The sequence below is a fragment of the Bubalus kerabau genome, chromosome 4 (assembly GCF_029407905.1).
Source record: "Bubalus kerabau isolate K-KA32 ecotype Philippines breed swamp buffalo chromosome 4, PCC_UOA_SB_1v2, whole genome shotgun sequence".
Classification (NCBI taxonomy): domain Eukaryota; kingdom Metazoa; phylum Chordata; class Mammalia; order Artiodactyla; family Bovidae; genus Bubalus; species Bubalus kerabau.
In genome coordinates, this window is record NC_073627.1 from 28,857,464 (window position 1) to 28,874,016 (window position 16,553).

The 16,553-nt window shown below is 45.4% G+C and overlaps 1 non-coding gene across 1 annotated transcript; it reads right to left on the bottom strand.

Annotated features, from left to right (window-relative positions):
* Positions 1–4,380: 4,380 nt before the first annotated feature.
* On the bottom strand, positions 4,381–4,487 carry LOC129651841 (U6 spliceosomal RNA). Its single transcript, XR_008714348.1, has one exon. It is a non-coding gene; the product is annotated as a U6 spliceosomal RNA (small nuclear RNA).
* Between the last annotated feature and the right edge of the window lie 12,066 nt (positions 4,488–16,553).

Sequence of the window (16,553 nt, forward strand, 5' to 3'; positions counted from 1 at the left end):
GGACCCCACCCTAGGGAATTTCTCAGAAGCAGGCACTAGGGCTGGGAGCTGAGGGGAGGAGGGAACTGGCCTCTTGGTGATGCATGGGGGCTAGGATGCCTCATACCCAGGAGGGCCTTGGACTCAGCTAACTACCACCTGGGGTCTCCTACCCCCTCCCCAGTAGAGGGCCCCTCAGATTCCAGGGCCCCAAGATCCCCCACCACTTCCATCCCTGACTGCAGAGTCAGAGACCCAGCGACCCACCTAAGTCACGTCCAGCGCTTTGCAACCCCATGGACTGCAGCCTGCCAGGCCTCCTTGTCCCTCACTATCTCCCGGAGTTTGCCTAAGTTCACGTCTATTGTGTCAGTGGTGCTATCCAATCATCTCATCCTCTGTCATCCCTGTCTTCTCCTGCCCTCAATCTTTTCCAGCCTCAGGGTCTTTTCCAATGAGTCGGCTCTTCAAATCAGGTGGCCAAAGGATTGGAGTTTCAACTTCAGCATCAGTCCTTCCAATGAAAATTCAGGGTTGATTTCCTGATTTAGGATTGCCTGGTTTGATTTCCTTGCTGTCCAAGGTCTCTCAAGAGTCTTCTCCAACACCACAGTTCGAAGGCATTAATTCTTTAGCACTCAGCCTTCTTCATGATCCAACTCTCGCATCCATACATGACTGCTGGAAAAACCATAGCTCTGACTATACAGACCTTTGTTGGCAGAGTATTGTCTCTGCTTTTTAATATGCTGTCTAGTTTTGTCATAGCTTTTCTTCCAAGGAGCAATCATCTTTTAATTTCATGGCAGCAGTCACTGTCCTCAGTGACTTTGTAGCCAAAGAAAATAAAGTCTTGCACTGTTTCTATTGTTTCCCCATCTATACACCATAAAGTGATGGGACTAGATGCCATGATCTTATTTTTTTGAATGTTGAGTTTGAAGCCAGCTTTTTCACTCTCCTCTTTCACCATCATCAAGAGGTTCTTTAGCATCGCAGTTCAAAAGCATAAATTCTTCAGCACTCAGCCTTCTTTATCGTCCAGCTCTCACATCCATACTTGACTACTGGAAAGACCATAGTGTTGACTATAGGGACCTTTGTCAGCAAAGTGATGTCTTTACTTTTTAAAAATAGTTAAGGAACAGTTAATTGGAAACCATGCAGAATGAAATGGATGTAGATGTAAACTTCACAACTCACACCAAATTCACTCAGTTATTCACAGACAAATTTTAGATACAAACTATTCAATTTATAGGAGAAAAGTGACATGAATTTGGGTTTGGCTGTGTACATTATGAGCTTTGAAGTATTAACACACAACACAAAAAGGCAATCCACAGAGAAAAGCAAAGGATTTCCTGGACTTAATAAAATTAAAGATTTCTACTCTGTGAAAGACAAATCAAAAGACAAGCCAAAAACTTGTTCCAAAACATTCTCATCCCCAAATGAGACCCCAGAGGAATCTCCATGAGCAGTCACTTCCTGTTACCCTTCCCCTCCCCAAGTATTTGACACCACTAACCCACTTCCTGTCTCTAGATTTGCCTGTTCTGGATGTTTCCTGTAAATAGCATCATACAATTTGTGGTTATTCTGGGCTGGGTGTTTGTTGAAATTCACATGTTGAAATCCTAACCCCCAAGGTGATAGTATGAGGAAGTGGAGCCTTGAGGTGGTGATGAGGTCATGAAAGAGGAGCCTCCATGAATGGAATTAGTGTTCTTATAAAAAAAAAAAAAAAGACTCCCAGAGAGCTCCCTCAGCCCTTCCTACATGTGAGGATACAATGAAGACACAGTCCCCCACCAAGAACAGAACTTTACCAGAGCCTGACCATCCTGACACCCTCATCTCAGATTTCTGGTCTCCAGAACTGTAGGAAATACATTTCTATTGCTGAGGTCCCCATCCTGCTATTTTGCTATGGTAGCCCAAGCATTCCAAGACAGCATCCTTCTGTGCCTGGCTTCTCTCAGTGAGCATGGTATGTTCAAGATGAGTGTCAAGATGAGTGTGTTCAAGGTTGAGTGAGACCACACTGCAGTGAGTGTCACTGCTCCACTCCTTTTCATGGCCGAGTAATACTCCATTGTGTGGATGGACCACATTATGTGTATCTGTTCTCTATTCACCTGTGGATGGTCATTTGGGTGATTTCTACCTTTCAGCTGTTGTGAATTGTGCTGCTAGGAACATTCATGTACAAGTATTTCCATGGACATGTTTTCCTTTCTTGGGTTTATATGCGGGAGTGTAAGTACTGAGTCACATGGTGACTCCATGTTTGACATTTTGAGAAACTGCCAAACTAATTTCCAAAATGGTGGCATCATTTCACATTCCCGCTGCTGCTGCTGCCGCCAAGTCACTTTAGTCGTATCCAACTCTGTGTGACCCCATAGATGACAGCCCACCAGGCTCCTCCATCCCCCGGATTCTCCAGGCAAGAATACTGGAGTGGGTTGCCATTTCCTTCTCACATTCCCACTAGCCATGTTTGAATATTCCAACTTTCCCCCTTATCATTGTCTGTCTTTTCAATTCTAGCATCTTAGTGGGAATGAAATGCTATGTCATGGAGGTTAGCATTAGGGTAACTCCTTGGAAAATAACATTCCTTTCTCAATCCTGTAAGGGGTCATGATGACCACCACTTACCTTGTACGTGCAGCTTTGGTGAGTGTTAAGGACAAGGCCATGTCGTTTCCCTCAAAGACAGTGATTGCAGACTTTCCTGGTGGTGCAGTGGATAGGAATCCACCTGCCAATGCAGGGGACATGGGTTCAATCCCTGGTCTGGGAAGATCGCACATGCCATGGAGCAGCTAAGCCCCTGTGCCACAACTACTGCACCTACTTGCTGCAACTACTGAAGCTCGCATGCCCTGGACTCCATGCTCTGCAACAAGAGAAGCCACCACAATAAGAAGTCCACGCACCACAAGGAAGAGCAGCCTCTGCTCCCCACAACTAGAGAAAAGCCAATGGAAAGCAACAAAGAACCAGTGCAGTCATAAGTAAATATTAAAGAAAAAAAAAGATAGTGGGTGGTGCAGAACAGACTGGCCAGCCAACCACAGGGCTGCACCTAAAGGAACTTCTCAGCTTAAATACTTGTGACCTTATTAATGTCACTAGTCTATGGGGTTGCACAGAGTTGGACACAACTGAAGTGACTTAGCAGCAGCAGCAGCAGCTATATTACTCGTATGCTGCCTGTTTTACAAGATTATTGTTTCTTGCATTACTGAATTTGTGACTGAGCCTCCCATACAAATAATGAACAGGAGACCCGAAACAATTAATCAAATACATAGTTCTATAAGATCAGTGATTGTAACAGTGTAATTCTAGGTATGGGAAAAAGCCATGGAAGGAACCATTTCCTGGACGATTGCTGACCAGTAGGACACGCAGCCCAAGGCTTTGGGCTACTGTTAACAGGGCTAGTCTGGTAACAATAGGTTGAGTGGCCCATCAATGAAATCCTCGCCCAACATGGGAATGAGCATTCCTAGGACCTTAGGACAAATTGCTCACCAAATGCCTCCCAAACCTTGGTCAAAATTAAGACCAAAGGGAGGGACTGTAACATAAAGAAAATTTCCTGCCACCCAGGTCTACAGGAATGATGTCATCAACACCGCAGTCACTGACCCACAGGACACCCTGAAAGGAATGTGGACAACCATCAGGATGAGGCACTTGGTGCTCTGGGAAGTCTGGCAGCACTGGCCCTCAGTTAAATATTTTCAGGAGAAACGTTCTGTGAACCTGGATTCTCACCTCTTCACACACGTAAAAAAACACTAAAACCTTTAAGGCATCTGTTCCTCCTGAATAGCAGGGAGCACATAACCCTTCATCAAAATCACACTAATTCTCTTCCCTCACCTCTTCAGAAGAGTTCTCAGAGATTTGAGAACCTGTCTCCTGGGTTATAATCCTCAAATTGGCTCAAATTAAATTTTCCACTTCCTGCTTAGATTGTGTGTGTGTTAGTCACCCAGTCGTGTCCAGCTCTTTGTGATCCCATGGACTGTAGCCGGCCAGTCTCCTCTGTCTATGGAATTCTCCAGGCAGGATTACTGGAGTGGGTTCCCATTTCCTTCTCCAAGGGATCTTCCCAACCCAGGGACTGAACCCAGGTCTCCCACATTGCAGGCAGGTTCTTTACCATCTGAGCCACCACAGAAGCCCCCTACTTAGATTGACCATTGAGTAATTTCTCATTGACAATACATTCATTATCTTGATGGGGGACATGTGTTTCCAACCATATCAAATTGGACACTTTATTTTTTTTTCTTTTTTTTTTAAATTTTATTTTATTTTTAAACTTTACATAACTGTATTAGTTTTGCCAAACATCAAAATGAATCCGCCACAGGTAAAAATATGGAACGCTTCACAAATTTGCGTGTCATCCTTGCGCAGGGGCCATGCTAATCTTCTCTGTATCGTTCCAATTTTAGTATATGTGCTGCCGAAGTGAGCACCAAATTGGACACTTTAAACGTGTGCATCTGTCTTATGTTGATTACACCTCAACAAAGCTGTTAAAATATCCTGGAGTTCTAGCTAATAATGCATCATTGCACATTCAGCGGCTTAATGAGAAGGTGCATTTTGATCTCCCCCCACCTTTTATTTGGCTGTGCCCCCCAGCCTGTGAGATCTTAGTTCCATGACCAAGGATCAAACCCATGCCCCCTGCAGTGGAAGTGTGAAGTCTTAAACCACTAGACAGTCAAGGAAGTCCTTCCCCTTTTTTGGACGTATATAGGAGCTCCATCTCTTTCTGATCTTGGTGAGGCTACTTGAGGGATGCACCCTGCAGTTTGGTGAGCCCTGGTTTGGCAAGGCTCCTCTCAACACAAACACCTGTTTTTCTTACAGTGAACATTGAAACGAGTCTTGACTGTCAGAGAATCCGACCAGGCTGGTGGGCCAGGCAGGGAGGGATGAAGATGCCAATTATATTCCACAAGCAGAATAAGCTAATATACAGATTTAAAGGAAAGTCACTTCAAGAACATCCTGCAGTAAGAACTCTTTATTGAAACAGAATACCACATACATGAAGGCAGAATAAGATGGACAGAGTTGCATATTTCCCGAGCCTGTTAAGGACATCAGGTAAAGCAAGACTTTCTCAGTGAAAGAGAAGCTGGTCAGGTTAGAAGCTGGTCAGTGAAAGAGAAGCTGCTCAGTTCCTGAGCCTGGGGATGCTTTTGTCCTGCTCCCCAGACACTGAAAAAGGATTCTCATAAACCTGCTTGAAAGCTTCCCCCTGTGTACTTTCAACAGGATTGAGGGAAACACTAATAAAGTTGTCAGCTGATAGGTTACCCAACCTTTCTTGTGATACTTGGTTATGTAATTGGGAAGGAATTGAATGAATAAGTGATTCTCATCTGAATAAAGTATCTGTGCTAATATCTAAGAAATACAAACTAGGACTAGGTCTATTTACTGAATCATTTCTCTTCCTAGCAATTAGTCATGGTCATCTTTGAATACATGTAAAAAAACAATAAAAGGAAAAAGTATTCACTCTATTAAAAATGTATTTCAAGCAGATTTATTTTTAATAATTTTAAAATATGCAATCATATATATACTAATTTAATGAGTTTGAACGACTCATAAATGTATTGATAATTCAGAAATAAACGTAACCCTTAGAACTTTATGATCATAGTAAAAAAAAATCTTAGGCACTTCTAAGCATGGGAATGTTGGGTGATCAACAAGGCTCTTATGCAACAAACTCTATCGCGTTGGAATAACATTCTCTGAGTGATATGGGGGTGAAAAGACAGCTTCAAACAGAAAACAAAGATCAGAAAACCAGTCTGAGACGCTATGTCTTGTGTGAGCCCAACTAGAAGCTGTGTTGGGGAGGGCAGATTATGGAGGCAGAAAGAGGACAGTGTTGCCAGGGGCTGGGAACGCCAAACAGAAAGAGCACAGAGGATTTTCAGGGCAGTGAAATACTTCGAATGATACCGTAATGGATATATGATACTGTGCGTTTGTTCAAATTAACTTGATTTACATACATACACATAAAATAACCCAATAAACATCTATGTCCCAATAACAGTCCAGCAGAAAACTGGGCCATTCATGAACAGTCTTTCATATAAGAGCAAACTGCATAGGCCAATTGACAGAGGTGAGGTGGCTGGGGATGCGAGTCAAGATAATGAAACAGAGACTTCCCTGGCCGTTCAGTGGTTAGGACTTGGTACTTTGACTGCCGAGGATCCAGGTTTGATCCCTGGTCAGGGAACTAAGATCTTACAAGCTGTGAACTGCAGCCAAAAAAAAAAAAGGTGACATAAGAAGATACTTTGCACCGTTCAAAAACAGCACGACTGAAACAACCAACAACATACCGTATGTAGGGCTCTAGATCTGCAAGAAAATTTCCTTTTTGCTGATGGGAATGCAGAACAGTGCAACTCTTCAGGAAACTAACAGAAACTGGTCAACCCTCTCAAATACAAACCCAAGAATGTGGTGAGCACCAGGATGTGTTCACCGAGGTGTTTGCGGCAATACTTGGTCCGGAACCATAAAGACATGAAACTCACAAAGATGCCTGGCAGGAGAGTGGAAGGGAGGAGGCTGCCCAGAGGTCCAGTCAGCAGGGTCACAGAGCAATTGGAATGAACAAAAGACTTCCCTGGTGGTCCAGTGGTTAAGACTGTGCTTCCAATGCAGGAGGCCTGGGTTCAGTCCTTGGTCAGAGAACTAGATCCCACACACTACAACTAAGAGTTTGTGTGCTGTACCCAGGATCCCACGTGCTACCACTAAGACCCAGTGCAGGCAAAATAATGAATGAACAAATACATTTTTTTTTTTTAAGGAGAAAGGCTTTTTTTTGTTGTTGCACTGCTGTGTGGCAGAGGAATCTTAGTTCCCTGACTGGAGATCAAACCCCAGCCACCTATAGTAGAAGCCTGGAGTCCTAAACACTGGACCACCAGGGAACTTTGGAGAGGCTTGTTTTTAATTCTTTCATATAAACTGTTTTTCAATACGGTTCTGAAAGGTTGCCATTGCCAGCCATGTGCTATGCTGGGATTTGTGACCTCTGGAGGAGAGGATTTCCATCAGAGGATTGACTCCTCAGAGCTTTTTGTGTAGCCAAGTTTTATTAAAGTATAATAGAGATAGGGAAAGCTTCTGACGTAGACATCAGAAGGGGACAGAGGGTGCCAGCTTGTTAGTTTTCAGCAAGGCATTTTGTATTAGCGAGCTGCTAATCAGATGAAGAGAAACAAGGCTGAGGGAGTTTCATCAGGCGCTTCTCCCACAATATGCATTTTTGAGATAAAATGGCACAGTGGGTGTCATCAACCCCACACCCCCACCCCGCCATCATCCCACCCCATAAAGCAATTGACATGAATACTGGTTTGCTGAGCCCAAGTCAGCTCAAGGTTTGAGAAAAGAAAAAAAAGTTAGTCAGGCGATTTGAAAAAGGGTAGATTCCAAAGCAAATACATAGTTTCATTGAAGTAGCTTAAGAAAAACACTTCCATAAGAAAAATGCATTGGTTAGCTCAAGGTTTGAGAAAAGTTCAGGTGGAACCAGGTGCCAACAGAGAAAGGAAAAAAGTGTACCACTTGCAGTTCATTTCCTCCTGCCACTTGGGGACCTCTGGCCTCCCTACCGAGGCTGTTAACACTCTCAGTTCCAAACAAATTGTCATATAAACCATATTTTTAATTTTACTTGTCATGTCCAAATGGGGATACTGTTTAAAAAAAGGGAGGGGGTAGGATTTCAAAATGTGAGTTTTGCGGTTCTTAAATGTCTCTACTGCTAAATAAAAACACTTCAGCCTTTGTCTTTAATTATGCTGAAAGCATATGCTAATTCTGCAGTCTAGAAGAAATTAAAAATTTCATAATCAATTAGCTTATCGAGGACCTATTAGGGGAAACACACTAATGGAAACCGCCCACCCTGGCCAGGCACCATAGTTATCATATGCATGAGTTGTTTTACGACAGGAGGGAGGGACATGGTAAGGTAATGGGAAGGTAAGGAACATGGAACTAATAAATCACCAGAAGACTTCAGTTCACTTCAGTTGCTCAGTAGTGTCCGACTCTTTGCGACCCCATGAATCGCAGCACGCCAGGCCTCCCTGTCCATCACCATCTCCCAGAGTTCACTCAGACTCATGTCCATCGAGTTGGTGATGCCATCCAGCCATCTCATCCTCTGTTGTCCCCTTCTCCTCCTGCCCCCAATCCCTCCCAGCATCAGAGTCTTGTCCAATGAGTCAACTCTTCGCATGAGATGGGCAAAGTATTGGAGTTTCAACTTTAGCATCAGTCCTTCCAATGAACACCCAGGACTGATCTTCTTTAGAATGGACTGGTTGGATCTCCTTGCAGTCCAAGGGACTCTCAAGAGCATCAATTCTTTGGTGCTCAGCTTTCTTCACAGTCCGACTCTCACATCCATACATGACCACTGGAAAAACCATAGCCTTGACTAGATGGATCTTTGTTGACAAAGTAGTCTCTGCTTTTTAATATGCTATCTAGGTTGGTCATAACTTTCCTTCCGAGGATCAAACGTCTTTTAATTTCATGGCTGCAATCACCATCTGCAGTGATTTTGGAGCCCCAAAAAATAAAGTCTGACACTGTTTCCCCATCTATTTGCCATGAAGTGATGGGACAAGATGCCATGATCTTAGTTTTCTGAATGTTGAGCTTTAAGCCAACTTTTTCACTCTCCTCTTTCACGTTCATGAAGAAGCTTTTTAGTTCCTCTTCACTTCTGCCATAAGGGTGGTGTCATCTGCATATCTGAGGTTATTGATATTTGTCCCGGCAATCTTGATTCCAGCTTGTGCTTCTTCCAGCCAAGCATTTCTCAGGATGTACTCTACATGTAAGTTAAATAAGCAAGGTGACAATATACAGCCTTGATGTACTCCTTTTCCTATTTGGAACCAGTCTGTTGTTCCATGTCCAGTTCTAACTGTTGCTTCCTGACCTGCATATAGGTTTCTCAAGAGGCAGGTCAGGTGGTCTGGTATTCCCATCTCTTTCAGAATTTTCCACAGTTTATTGTGATCCACACAGTCAAAGGCTTTGGCATAGTCAATAAAGCAGAAATAGATGTTTTTCTGGAACTCTCTTGCTTTTTTGATGATACAGCAGATGTTGGCAATTTGATCTGTTTCCTCTGCCTTTTCTAAAACCAGCTTGAACATCTGGAAGTTCACAGTTCACGTATTGCTGAAGCCTGACTTGGAGAATTTTGAGCATTACTTTACTAGCGTGTGAGATGAGTGCAATTGTGCAATAGTTTGAGCATTCTTTGGCATTGCCTTTCTTTGGGATTGGAATGAAAACTGACCTTTTCCAGTCCTGTGGCCACTGCTGAGTTTTCCAAATTTGCTGGCATATTGAGTACAGCACTTTCACAGCATCATCTTTCAGGATTTGAAATGGCTCAACTGGAATTCCATCACCTCCACTTGCTTTGTTCGTAGTGATGCTTTCTAAGGCCCACTTGACTTCACATTCCAGGATGTCTGGCTCTAGGTGAGTGATCACACCATTGTGATTATCTGGGTCGTGAAGATCTTTTTTGTACAGTTCTTCTGTGTATTCTTGCCACCTTTTCTTAATATCTTCTGCTTCTGTTAGGTCCATACCATTTCTGTCCTTTATTGAGCCCATCTTTGCATGAAATGTTCCCTTGGTATCTCTAATTTTCTTGAAGAGATCTCTAGTCTTTCCCATTGTGTTGTTTTCCTCTATTTCTTTGCATTGATCGCTGAGGAAGGCTTTCTTATCTCTCCTTGCTGTTCTTTGGAACTCTGCATTCATATGTTTATATCTTTCCTTTTCTCTCTGCTTTTCGGTTCTCTTCTTTTCACAGCTATTTGTAAGGCCTACCCAGACAGCCATTTTGCTTTTTTGCATTTCTTTTCCATGGGGATGGTCTTGATCCCTGTCTCCTGTACAATGTCACGAACCTCCATCCATAGTTCATCAGGCACTCTATCTCTCAGATCTAGTCCCTTAAATCTATTTCTCACTTCCACTGTATAATCATAAGGGATTTGATTTAGGTCATACCTGCATGGTCTAGTGGTTTTCCCACTTTCTTTGATTTAAGTCTGAATTTGGCAATAAGGAGTTCATGATCTGAGCCACAGTCAGCTCCTGGTCTTGTTTTTGCTGATTGTATAGACTTCACGAAAGGTCAAAAGGTGACACCACGTGTCCAACTGTTATAGAAACCATGGCGGCACTCAAAGCAGCACTCAAAGATGAAGAAGATGAAGAACAGCAGGGTTTATTCAGCACAGGTTTATTCAGGCCCAGCGGAGTCACCTCCAAAGGCTGGGAGCCCCGGCTTTGTTCTGGGTATCTTTTATACACTGTAAACTTCCGGCTCAAATAGCTCAGATCCCTCCCCTCCCCAGCAGCCCTAATTCCCATGGATGTAAAGAGCAAGCAAGATCACAGAAATGAAAGTGGTGATTGATGAGCAGCAGCTGTTTAAAAACAAGATAAGGGAAGGGAAAGCAAACGACTGTCCCTTTAATTGGGGGTTTTGATCTCGTTCCTACCTCATCCCCCCCTCTTGATACTTAGGATGCATCTGCAGCTGTCACAGAACATCATCTTCTGGCACTTGCTGGTATTCCTTTAAAAGCAGCAACTGGGTGGCCTTCCTCAGTGGGACAACTGCCTCTATGAACCCTGTTACAACTCTGATTAGGAAGGATATGAGGCAGGGAATAAGCAGACCTCCAGCAAGTATGACTATGACCATCCCAATCATTGTTTTAAATCCCCCTAGTGTTCTTACCTGGAGAATCCCAGGGGTTGGGGAGCCTGGTGGGCTGCCGTCTATGGGGTTGCACAGAGTCGGACACGACTGAAGTGACTTAGCAGCAGCAGCAGCAGCCAAGAGATCCATCCTCCAAAGAGGCCATCTGAATCCCATCCCTTCCAGGTCTGAACTGGAACATGGGCAATCTTCCTGATATGTTTAGCTATGTCTATCACAGCTTTTCCATTATCATCTTTTTGGAGGCAACAGTCAGTTTGACTGAATTTCCCACAGACTCCTCCTTCCTCTGCTAGGAGGTAGTCTAGTGCCAAGTGATTTTGAATGATGGCAATTCTCATCTGGGATTGTTGCTGTGCCAGCAGTTCCAAGGCAGCAGACCTTTCATTGGTTATAATCTCTAGCATCACTTGTAGTCAGATTATTCAATTTAGCATATGAATGGGTGTCCTGTATCCCCAGCTCCCATCTTGTGCCCTTGTGGCCGGACCATAATATCGAGTATTCACTGGGGAGGCCAGTCATTTTCCGGGTGATGGCCTCCTATCTCTGGAGACCGCCCTTCTCCACATTTTAAGTCATCATAGATTGGGACGCCAAGCGTGTCTCCTTGTGAGCCAGGTAGGAGGAAAAAATCTGGATGAATTGTTCCTATGGTGCAGGTTCCTCCCCTCCCTATCTGGATGGGAGTCATGAGTAGGCCTTTCTCCCACACATCTAAAGAAGACCCTCTGGGACCTGCCATAAGTCTGGGTTTGTGGATTTAAGATGCTTCCAATATGGCTAATGCAAGCTCAACATTCAGAAAACGAAGATCATGGCATCCGGCCCCATTACTTCATGGGAAATAGATGGGGAAACAGTGGAAACAGTGTCAGACTTTATTTTTTGGGGCTCCAAAATCACTGCAGATGGTGACTGCAGCCACTAAATTAAAAGACGCTTACTCCTTGGAAGGAAAGTTATGACCAACCTAGATAGCATATTCAAGAGCAGAGACATTACTTTGCCAACAAAAGTCCATCTAGTCAAGGCTATGGTTTTTCCTGTGGTCATGTATGGATGTGAGAGTTGGACTGTGAAGAAGGCTGAGCGCCGAAGAATTGATGCTTTTGAACTGTGGTGTTGGAGAAGACTCTTGAGAGTCCCTTGGACTGCAAGGAGATCCAACCGTCCATTCTGAAGGAGATCAGCCCTGGGATTTCTTTGGAGGGAATGATGCTAAAGCTGAAACTCCAGTACTTTGGCCACCTCATGCGAAGAGTTGACTGACTCATTGGAAAAGACTCTGATGCTGGGAGGGATTGAGGGCAGGAGGAGAAGGGGACGACAGAGGATGAGATGGCTGGATGGCATCACTGACTCGATGGACGTGAGTCTGAGTGAACTCTGGGAGTTGGTGATGGACAGGGAGGCCTGGCGTGCTGCGATTCATGGGGTCGCAAAGAGTCGGACACGACTGAGCGACTGAACTGAACTGAACTGAACTGGGGTTGCAAGAAAAGGATTAATATCAGGTTGGTTTCCTGTACAGTTTTGCACTAGAATCCTGGTGGTGGAGTTGAAGGAAATGCAAGTGTGATTTCTATACCCTCCTTTTTGGGGAGCCCAAAACCAGCTTGGGGGCCCTGGTCACCACAAAAGGCTCTTAGTGGTGTCACTATAGACCAGGGTTTTTCTGCATTTTGTTTTTCTGACCCAGGTATAACTTATCCTTTCTCCACTCAAGCATTTTTTGCCTATTGTCTCTGAGGACAGGGCCAACTCCAAATAGGACCTCCTACCCGCCTACTAATTGTTTGATACCATTGCAGTAGCAGAAAGGCATCCAGTCTGGTACCCTTCCAGGGCCATATTTCACTCATCAGGGCTCCTCCGCAAACCCAGCAGTTAGTGATACCTAATTCTCAGGTAACCTGCTTGGCTAAATGGATAAAGAGATTATTTTCAGCAGTACACAGTTTTAGTTCATCTTTTAGGGAAATGAGTTGATTGTATAGTCCCTTGAATCCTGGCCCAGGGCTTAATGTCGGTGGGCCAGGGGTGGCTACTAAGGGGTCGGGGTCCAGCCAGATGTACTCAATTGGCCATTTTCCTAGGTCGACGGGAATTTTTGTTTTCTCTTCGCCTAGTTTCCAACAAGTTGCTTGTCCTGGAAACCCATAATATCTTTGGCCATCTATATTTTGGGCTTTAATTTCTCCCTTCCAATAATGTTTCCGTTCTCTACTGCGTGTAGAGGCTGAACTATGACATGCTGCCGACTGGTGCGTATAGTAAGCAAAGGCACGGCATACCCACCCCTTCTCATAGTAGAAAGATTCTATATATTCCGAACAATCATCCTGACTCTCAGATGAGGAGGGGATTTTACAACTTAACAGAACTATAAGGCAAAAATACGTCATTTTCATATTTAAGCTGATCACAATAGGAGAAAACTCCAAAAATCAAGAACTATGAAGAAGCAGACAAAGCAGAGGGAGAGTTTTTGGATACAAGTCCACTCTGGAGGAGAGAAAGAGCTTTATTCTGCATAAGATAAATAGGCCGAGTCCCAGTCCAATTAATAGCCAATACATCTGCCTTTTGTCAGTCCAGTTGGTTCCTCACGCTTCAGCCATGTGTTGACTGACCAGCTTCCAGTGTGGTCCAAGCAGGGCTTCGGGGTGGCTGTTTCCTCCTTCACAAGATCAAGCCCAGGGGCTCCTCCAGACTGAGGGCTGCTTCCCACTCCCCTCAGCTATTGGTCAGACTTGTAGGTTTGACTCTGGAGTAATGGATCCAAGCGTCTATTCCTGCCACCTTGAGAGCAGTGGGAGTAGTTAAGATTACAGAATAGGGCCCTTTCCACATGGGTTTTAAATGCTCTTTTTTCCAATCCTTCACCCATGCTTGGTCCCCTGGTTGGTGGGGATGTACTGTTATGCCTAAGGATATCGGTACTCCATCAACTGTCCATGTATGTGTTTGAGAGATTATGTATCATAACCCTTGCAGCTGCCTATATAAGTCCAAGTTCCCCAGTTTTCTGGTGTCTCCCGTTAGGTTGACTACCTGGGGTGGCTATCCATACAGGATTTCTAATGGTGAAAACCCTATCCCTGCCCAGGGTGGACACCTCACCTTCAAGAGGGCCATGGGTAATATGCCTACCCAAGGTAAGCTGTTCCCCTGGCATAGTTTTGCTAGGGTTTGTTTGAAGGTTCGATTCTCGCGTTCCACTTCCCCTGAGCTCGGGGCAGGTAGGCAGTATGCAATTTCCACTTAATCTTCAAAGCCCTTGCCATCTATTGTACTGTCTTGGCTACAAATGCCTGCCCATTGTCCGACCCTATGGTCAGAGGCATTCCACATCTGAGGACAATGTCTTTCAGGAATGCCTTTTTCTTTTGATACCTGGTACCCAGCTTCTATTAACAAGGAGAGGAGGGCCTTTGCTCCTTCTAGGCAGCAAGCCTGTGTTGTCCTGGCCAGCATGAGGTCATTGACGTATTGCAGCAGGACACAGTCTAACTCCTGTCCAGGAAAGTTAGCTAAGTTGGCAGCCAAAGCTTTGCTGAAGAGGGTAGAGGAGTTCTTGAACCCCTGAGGAAGCCTCTTTCAAGTGAGCTGTTCCTTGTCTCCCATGTGTGGGTTTTCCCATTCAAGGGCAAATAGCGGTTGGCTGACAGGTGCAACCCAGAGGCAGAAGAAGGCATCTTTCAGGTCCAAGCAAGTAAACCATTCAGCTGTGGAAGGAATCAGTCCTAGTAGGGTGTACAGATTAAGCACTGCCAGATGCAGAGTAATTGCTGCCTCATTCACAGCTCTTAAGTCCTGAACCAGACTGTAGTCATGAGTCCCTGGCTTCTTCACAGGTGGTAATGGGGTGTTCCAGGGTGTTCCAGGGTGACTGGCATTTCATCAGAAGTCTGTGTTTGAGTAGTCTGTCTGAATAAGCCTGGATTCCCAGTCAGGCCTCCCGGGGAATTGGATACTGTTGTCGTTTTACAGGCTGAGCTCCCAGTTTCAGATCAACCAGGATGGGAGCAAGGTGTTTTGCCAGACCTGGAGGATTTTCCTCCGCCCAAACTAGTGGGTACTCAGTCTCTAATTCAGGAGAAATGGTCCCTTCTCCTGGACGGGAGGAATACAGGTGCCATTCTTCTTCTCTCCTTATAGTGAGAGTCATAATGAAGGAGGAAGGTGGTCGGGCTAGCTTTAGCTGAGCTGATCCATCAGCAGAAAAGGAAATCTGGGCCCCCATCTCAGCAAACAGGTCTCTTGCCATCAAGGGAACGGGGCAGTGGAGCAGGTAGAGGAATTTGTGCATTACCACACGGCCCCCTAGTCGGCACTGTCAGGGACTGCAAAATGGCCTGTGGGTCTGGGCACCTGTGGCCCCGATGATGGTAGTTTCTTTTCCCGAGAGGGGGCTGTCTGCTGGGTGACCACTGAATGCTCATCACCTGTGTCCACCATAAAGTCCATTGGATGGCCCCCTACTTGAATTCTGACCATGGGCTCTCAGAGGCACAGTTGGAGAGAGCCTGGTCCCCCCTAGTTGGATTCTGCTCCAGCTAGCCCAATCAGACTAGTGCTGGGTGGCTCGGTTTGATATCAGCTCAGCGAGCCTGCTGCTTTGGTTTTCTTCTCAGGGCGCTAGGGCACTCATTTTTCCAGTGTCCCTTTTCCTTGCAATAGTCACACTGATCATGGCTGAGGGGAACGCTCCCTTTCAGATCTGGGCCCCTTGCTTTGTGGGGTGGTCCCACGGCGGGGTGGGGTGGGGGAAGGCTTTGACAGGGCAGCTGCCAAGAGTGCCGCTTTTTGCTTCATCCTCTTTTCTGCTTCTCAGCGTGCTGTTTGGTTGCGATTGACAAAGACTTTGTTAGCTATTTCTAGCAGTTCTGTGGCATTTTTACGTGCAAACCCTTCTAACTTCTGTAAATTTTTTCTGGATGTCAGATTGGGCCTGTCCCACAAAGCCTGCATTTATCAACTGTTGATATTCAGGGGCTTCAGGATCAAAAGGGGTGAAGCCCGAAAGGCTTCATTCACATAGCCTTTTATAGAAGTCGGCCTGGCTTTCATCTGGCTTTTGTAGCACCTCAGTGATCTGAGCTATGTTAGTAGACTTCTTAACCGTGGCTCTTACCCCCTGTAAGAGGGCCTGTCAATACCTCTCCAACTGGTTTATTCCCCTCCCTCGGTATTGGGGCCCAGCAAGGCTCTTCCTCCAGGAAATTCTACCGATCCCAGTTCTCTGCGTCTAATTGACCCCCTGGAGCCTCTGTTACGACTCTTCGGTGCTCCTCTGTATTGAATAGGGTGAGGAGAAGCTGTTGGCAGTTTCCCCAGGAAGGGCGGTGGATCTGAAAGGTGGATTCTAAGAGATCAACCAGCGCTTGGGGCTTTTCAGAGTAGAGGTGGTGTGATGTTTCCAGTTAAGGGAATCAGTCATGGAAAAAGACTGGTAGTAAGAAACGGGTCCCCCCTCAGGTAGGATCCCATCGGCAGCAAAGTGCTGCAGCCCTTGAGTCTCTCGTAAGGGCATTTGTAGTGCTGAGTCAGCTGGTCCCTGAGCCGACCAGAGGCGCCTACCCATTGGTTCTGGGATGGCTGGCCAAGGGGGCACAACAACTTCAGGAGCATCAGGAGGAGGAGAAGGAATGGAAGGCAGTAGGCTGTCTGGTAAATGGGGATCTGCTGCTCTGGGTGCAGGAGCCATGGG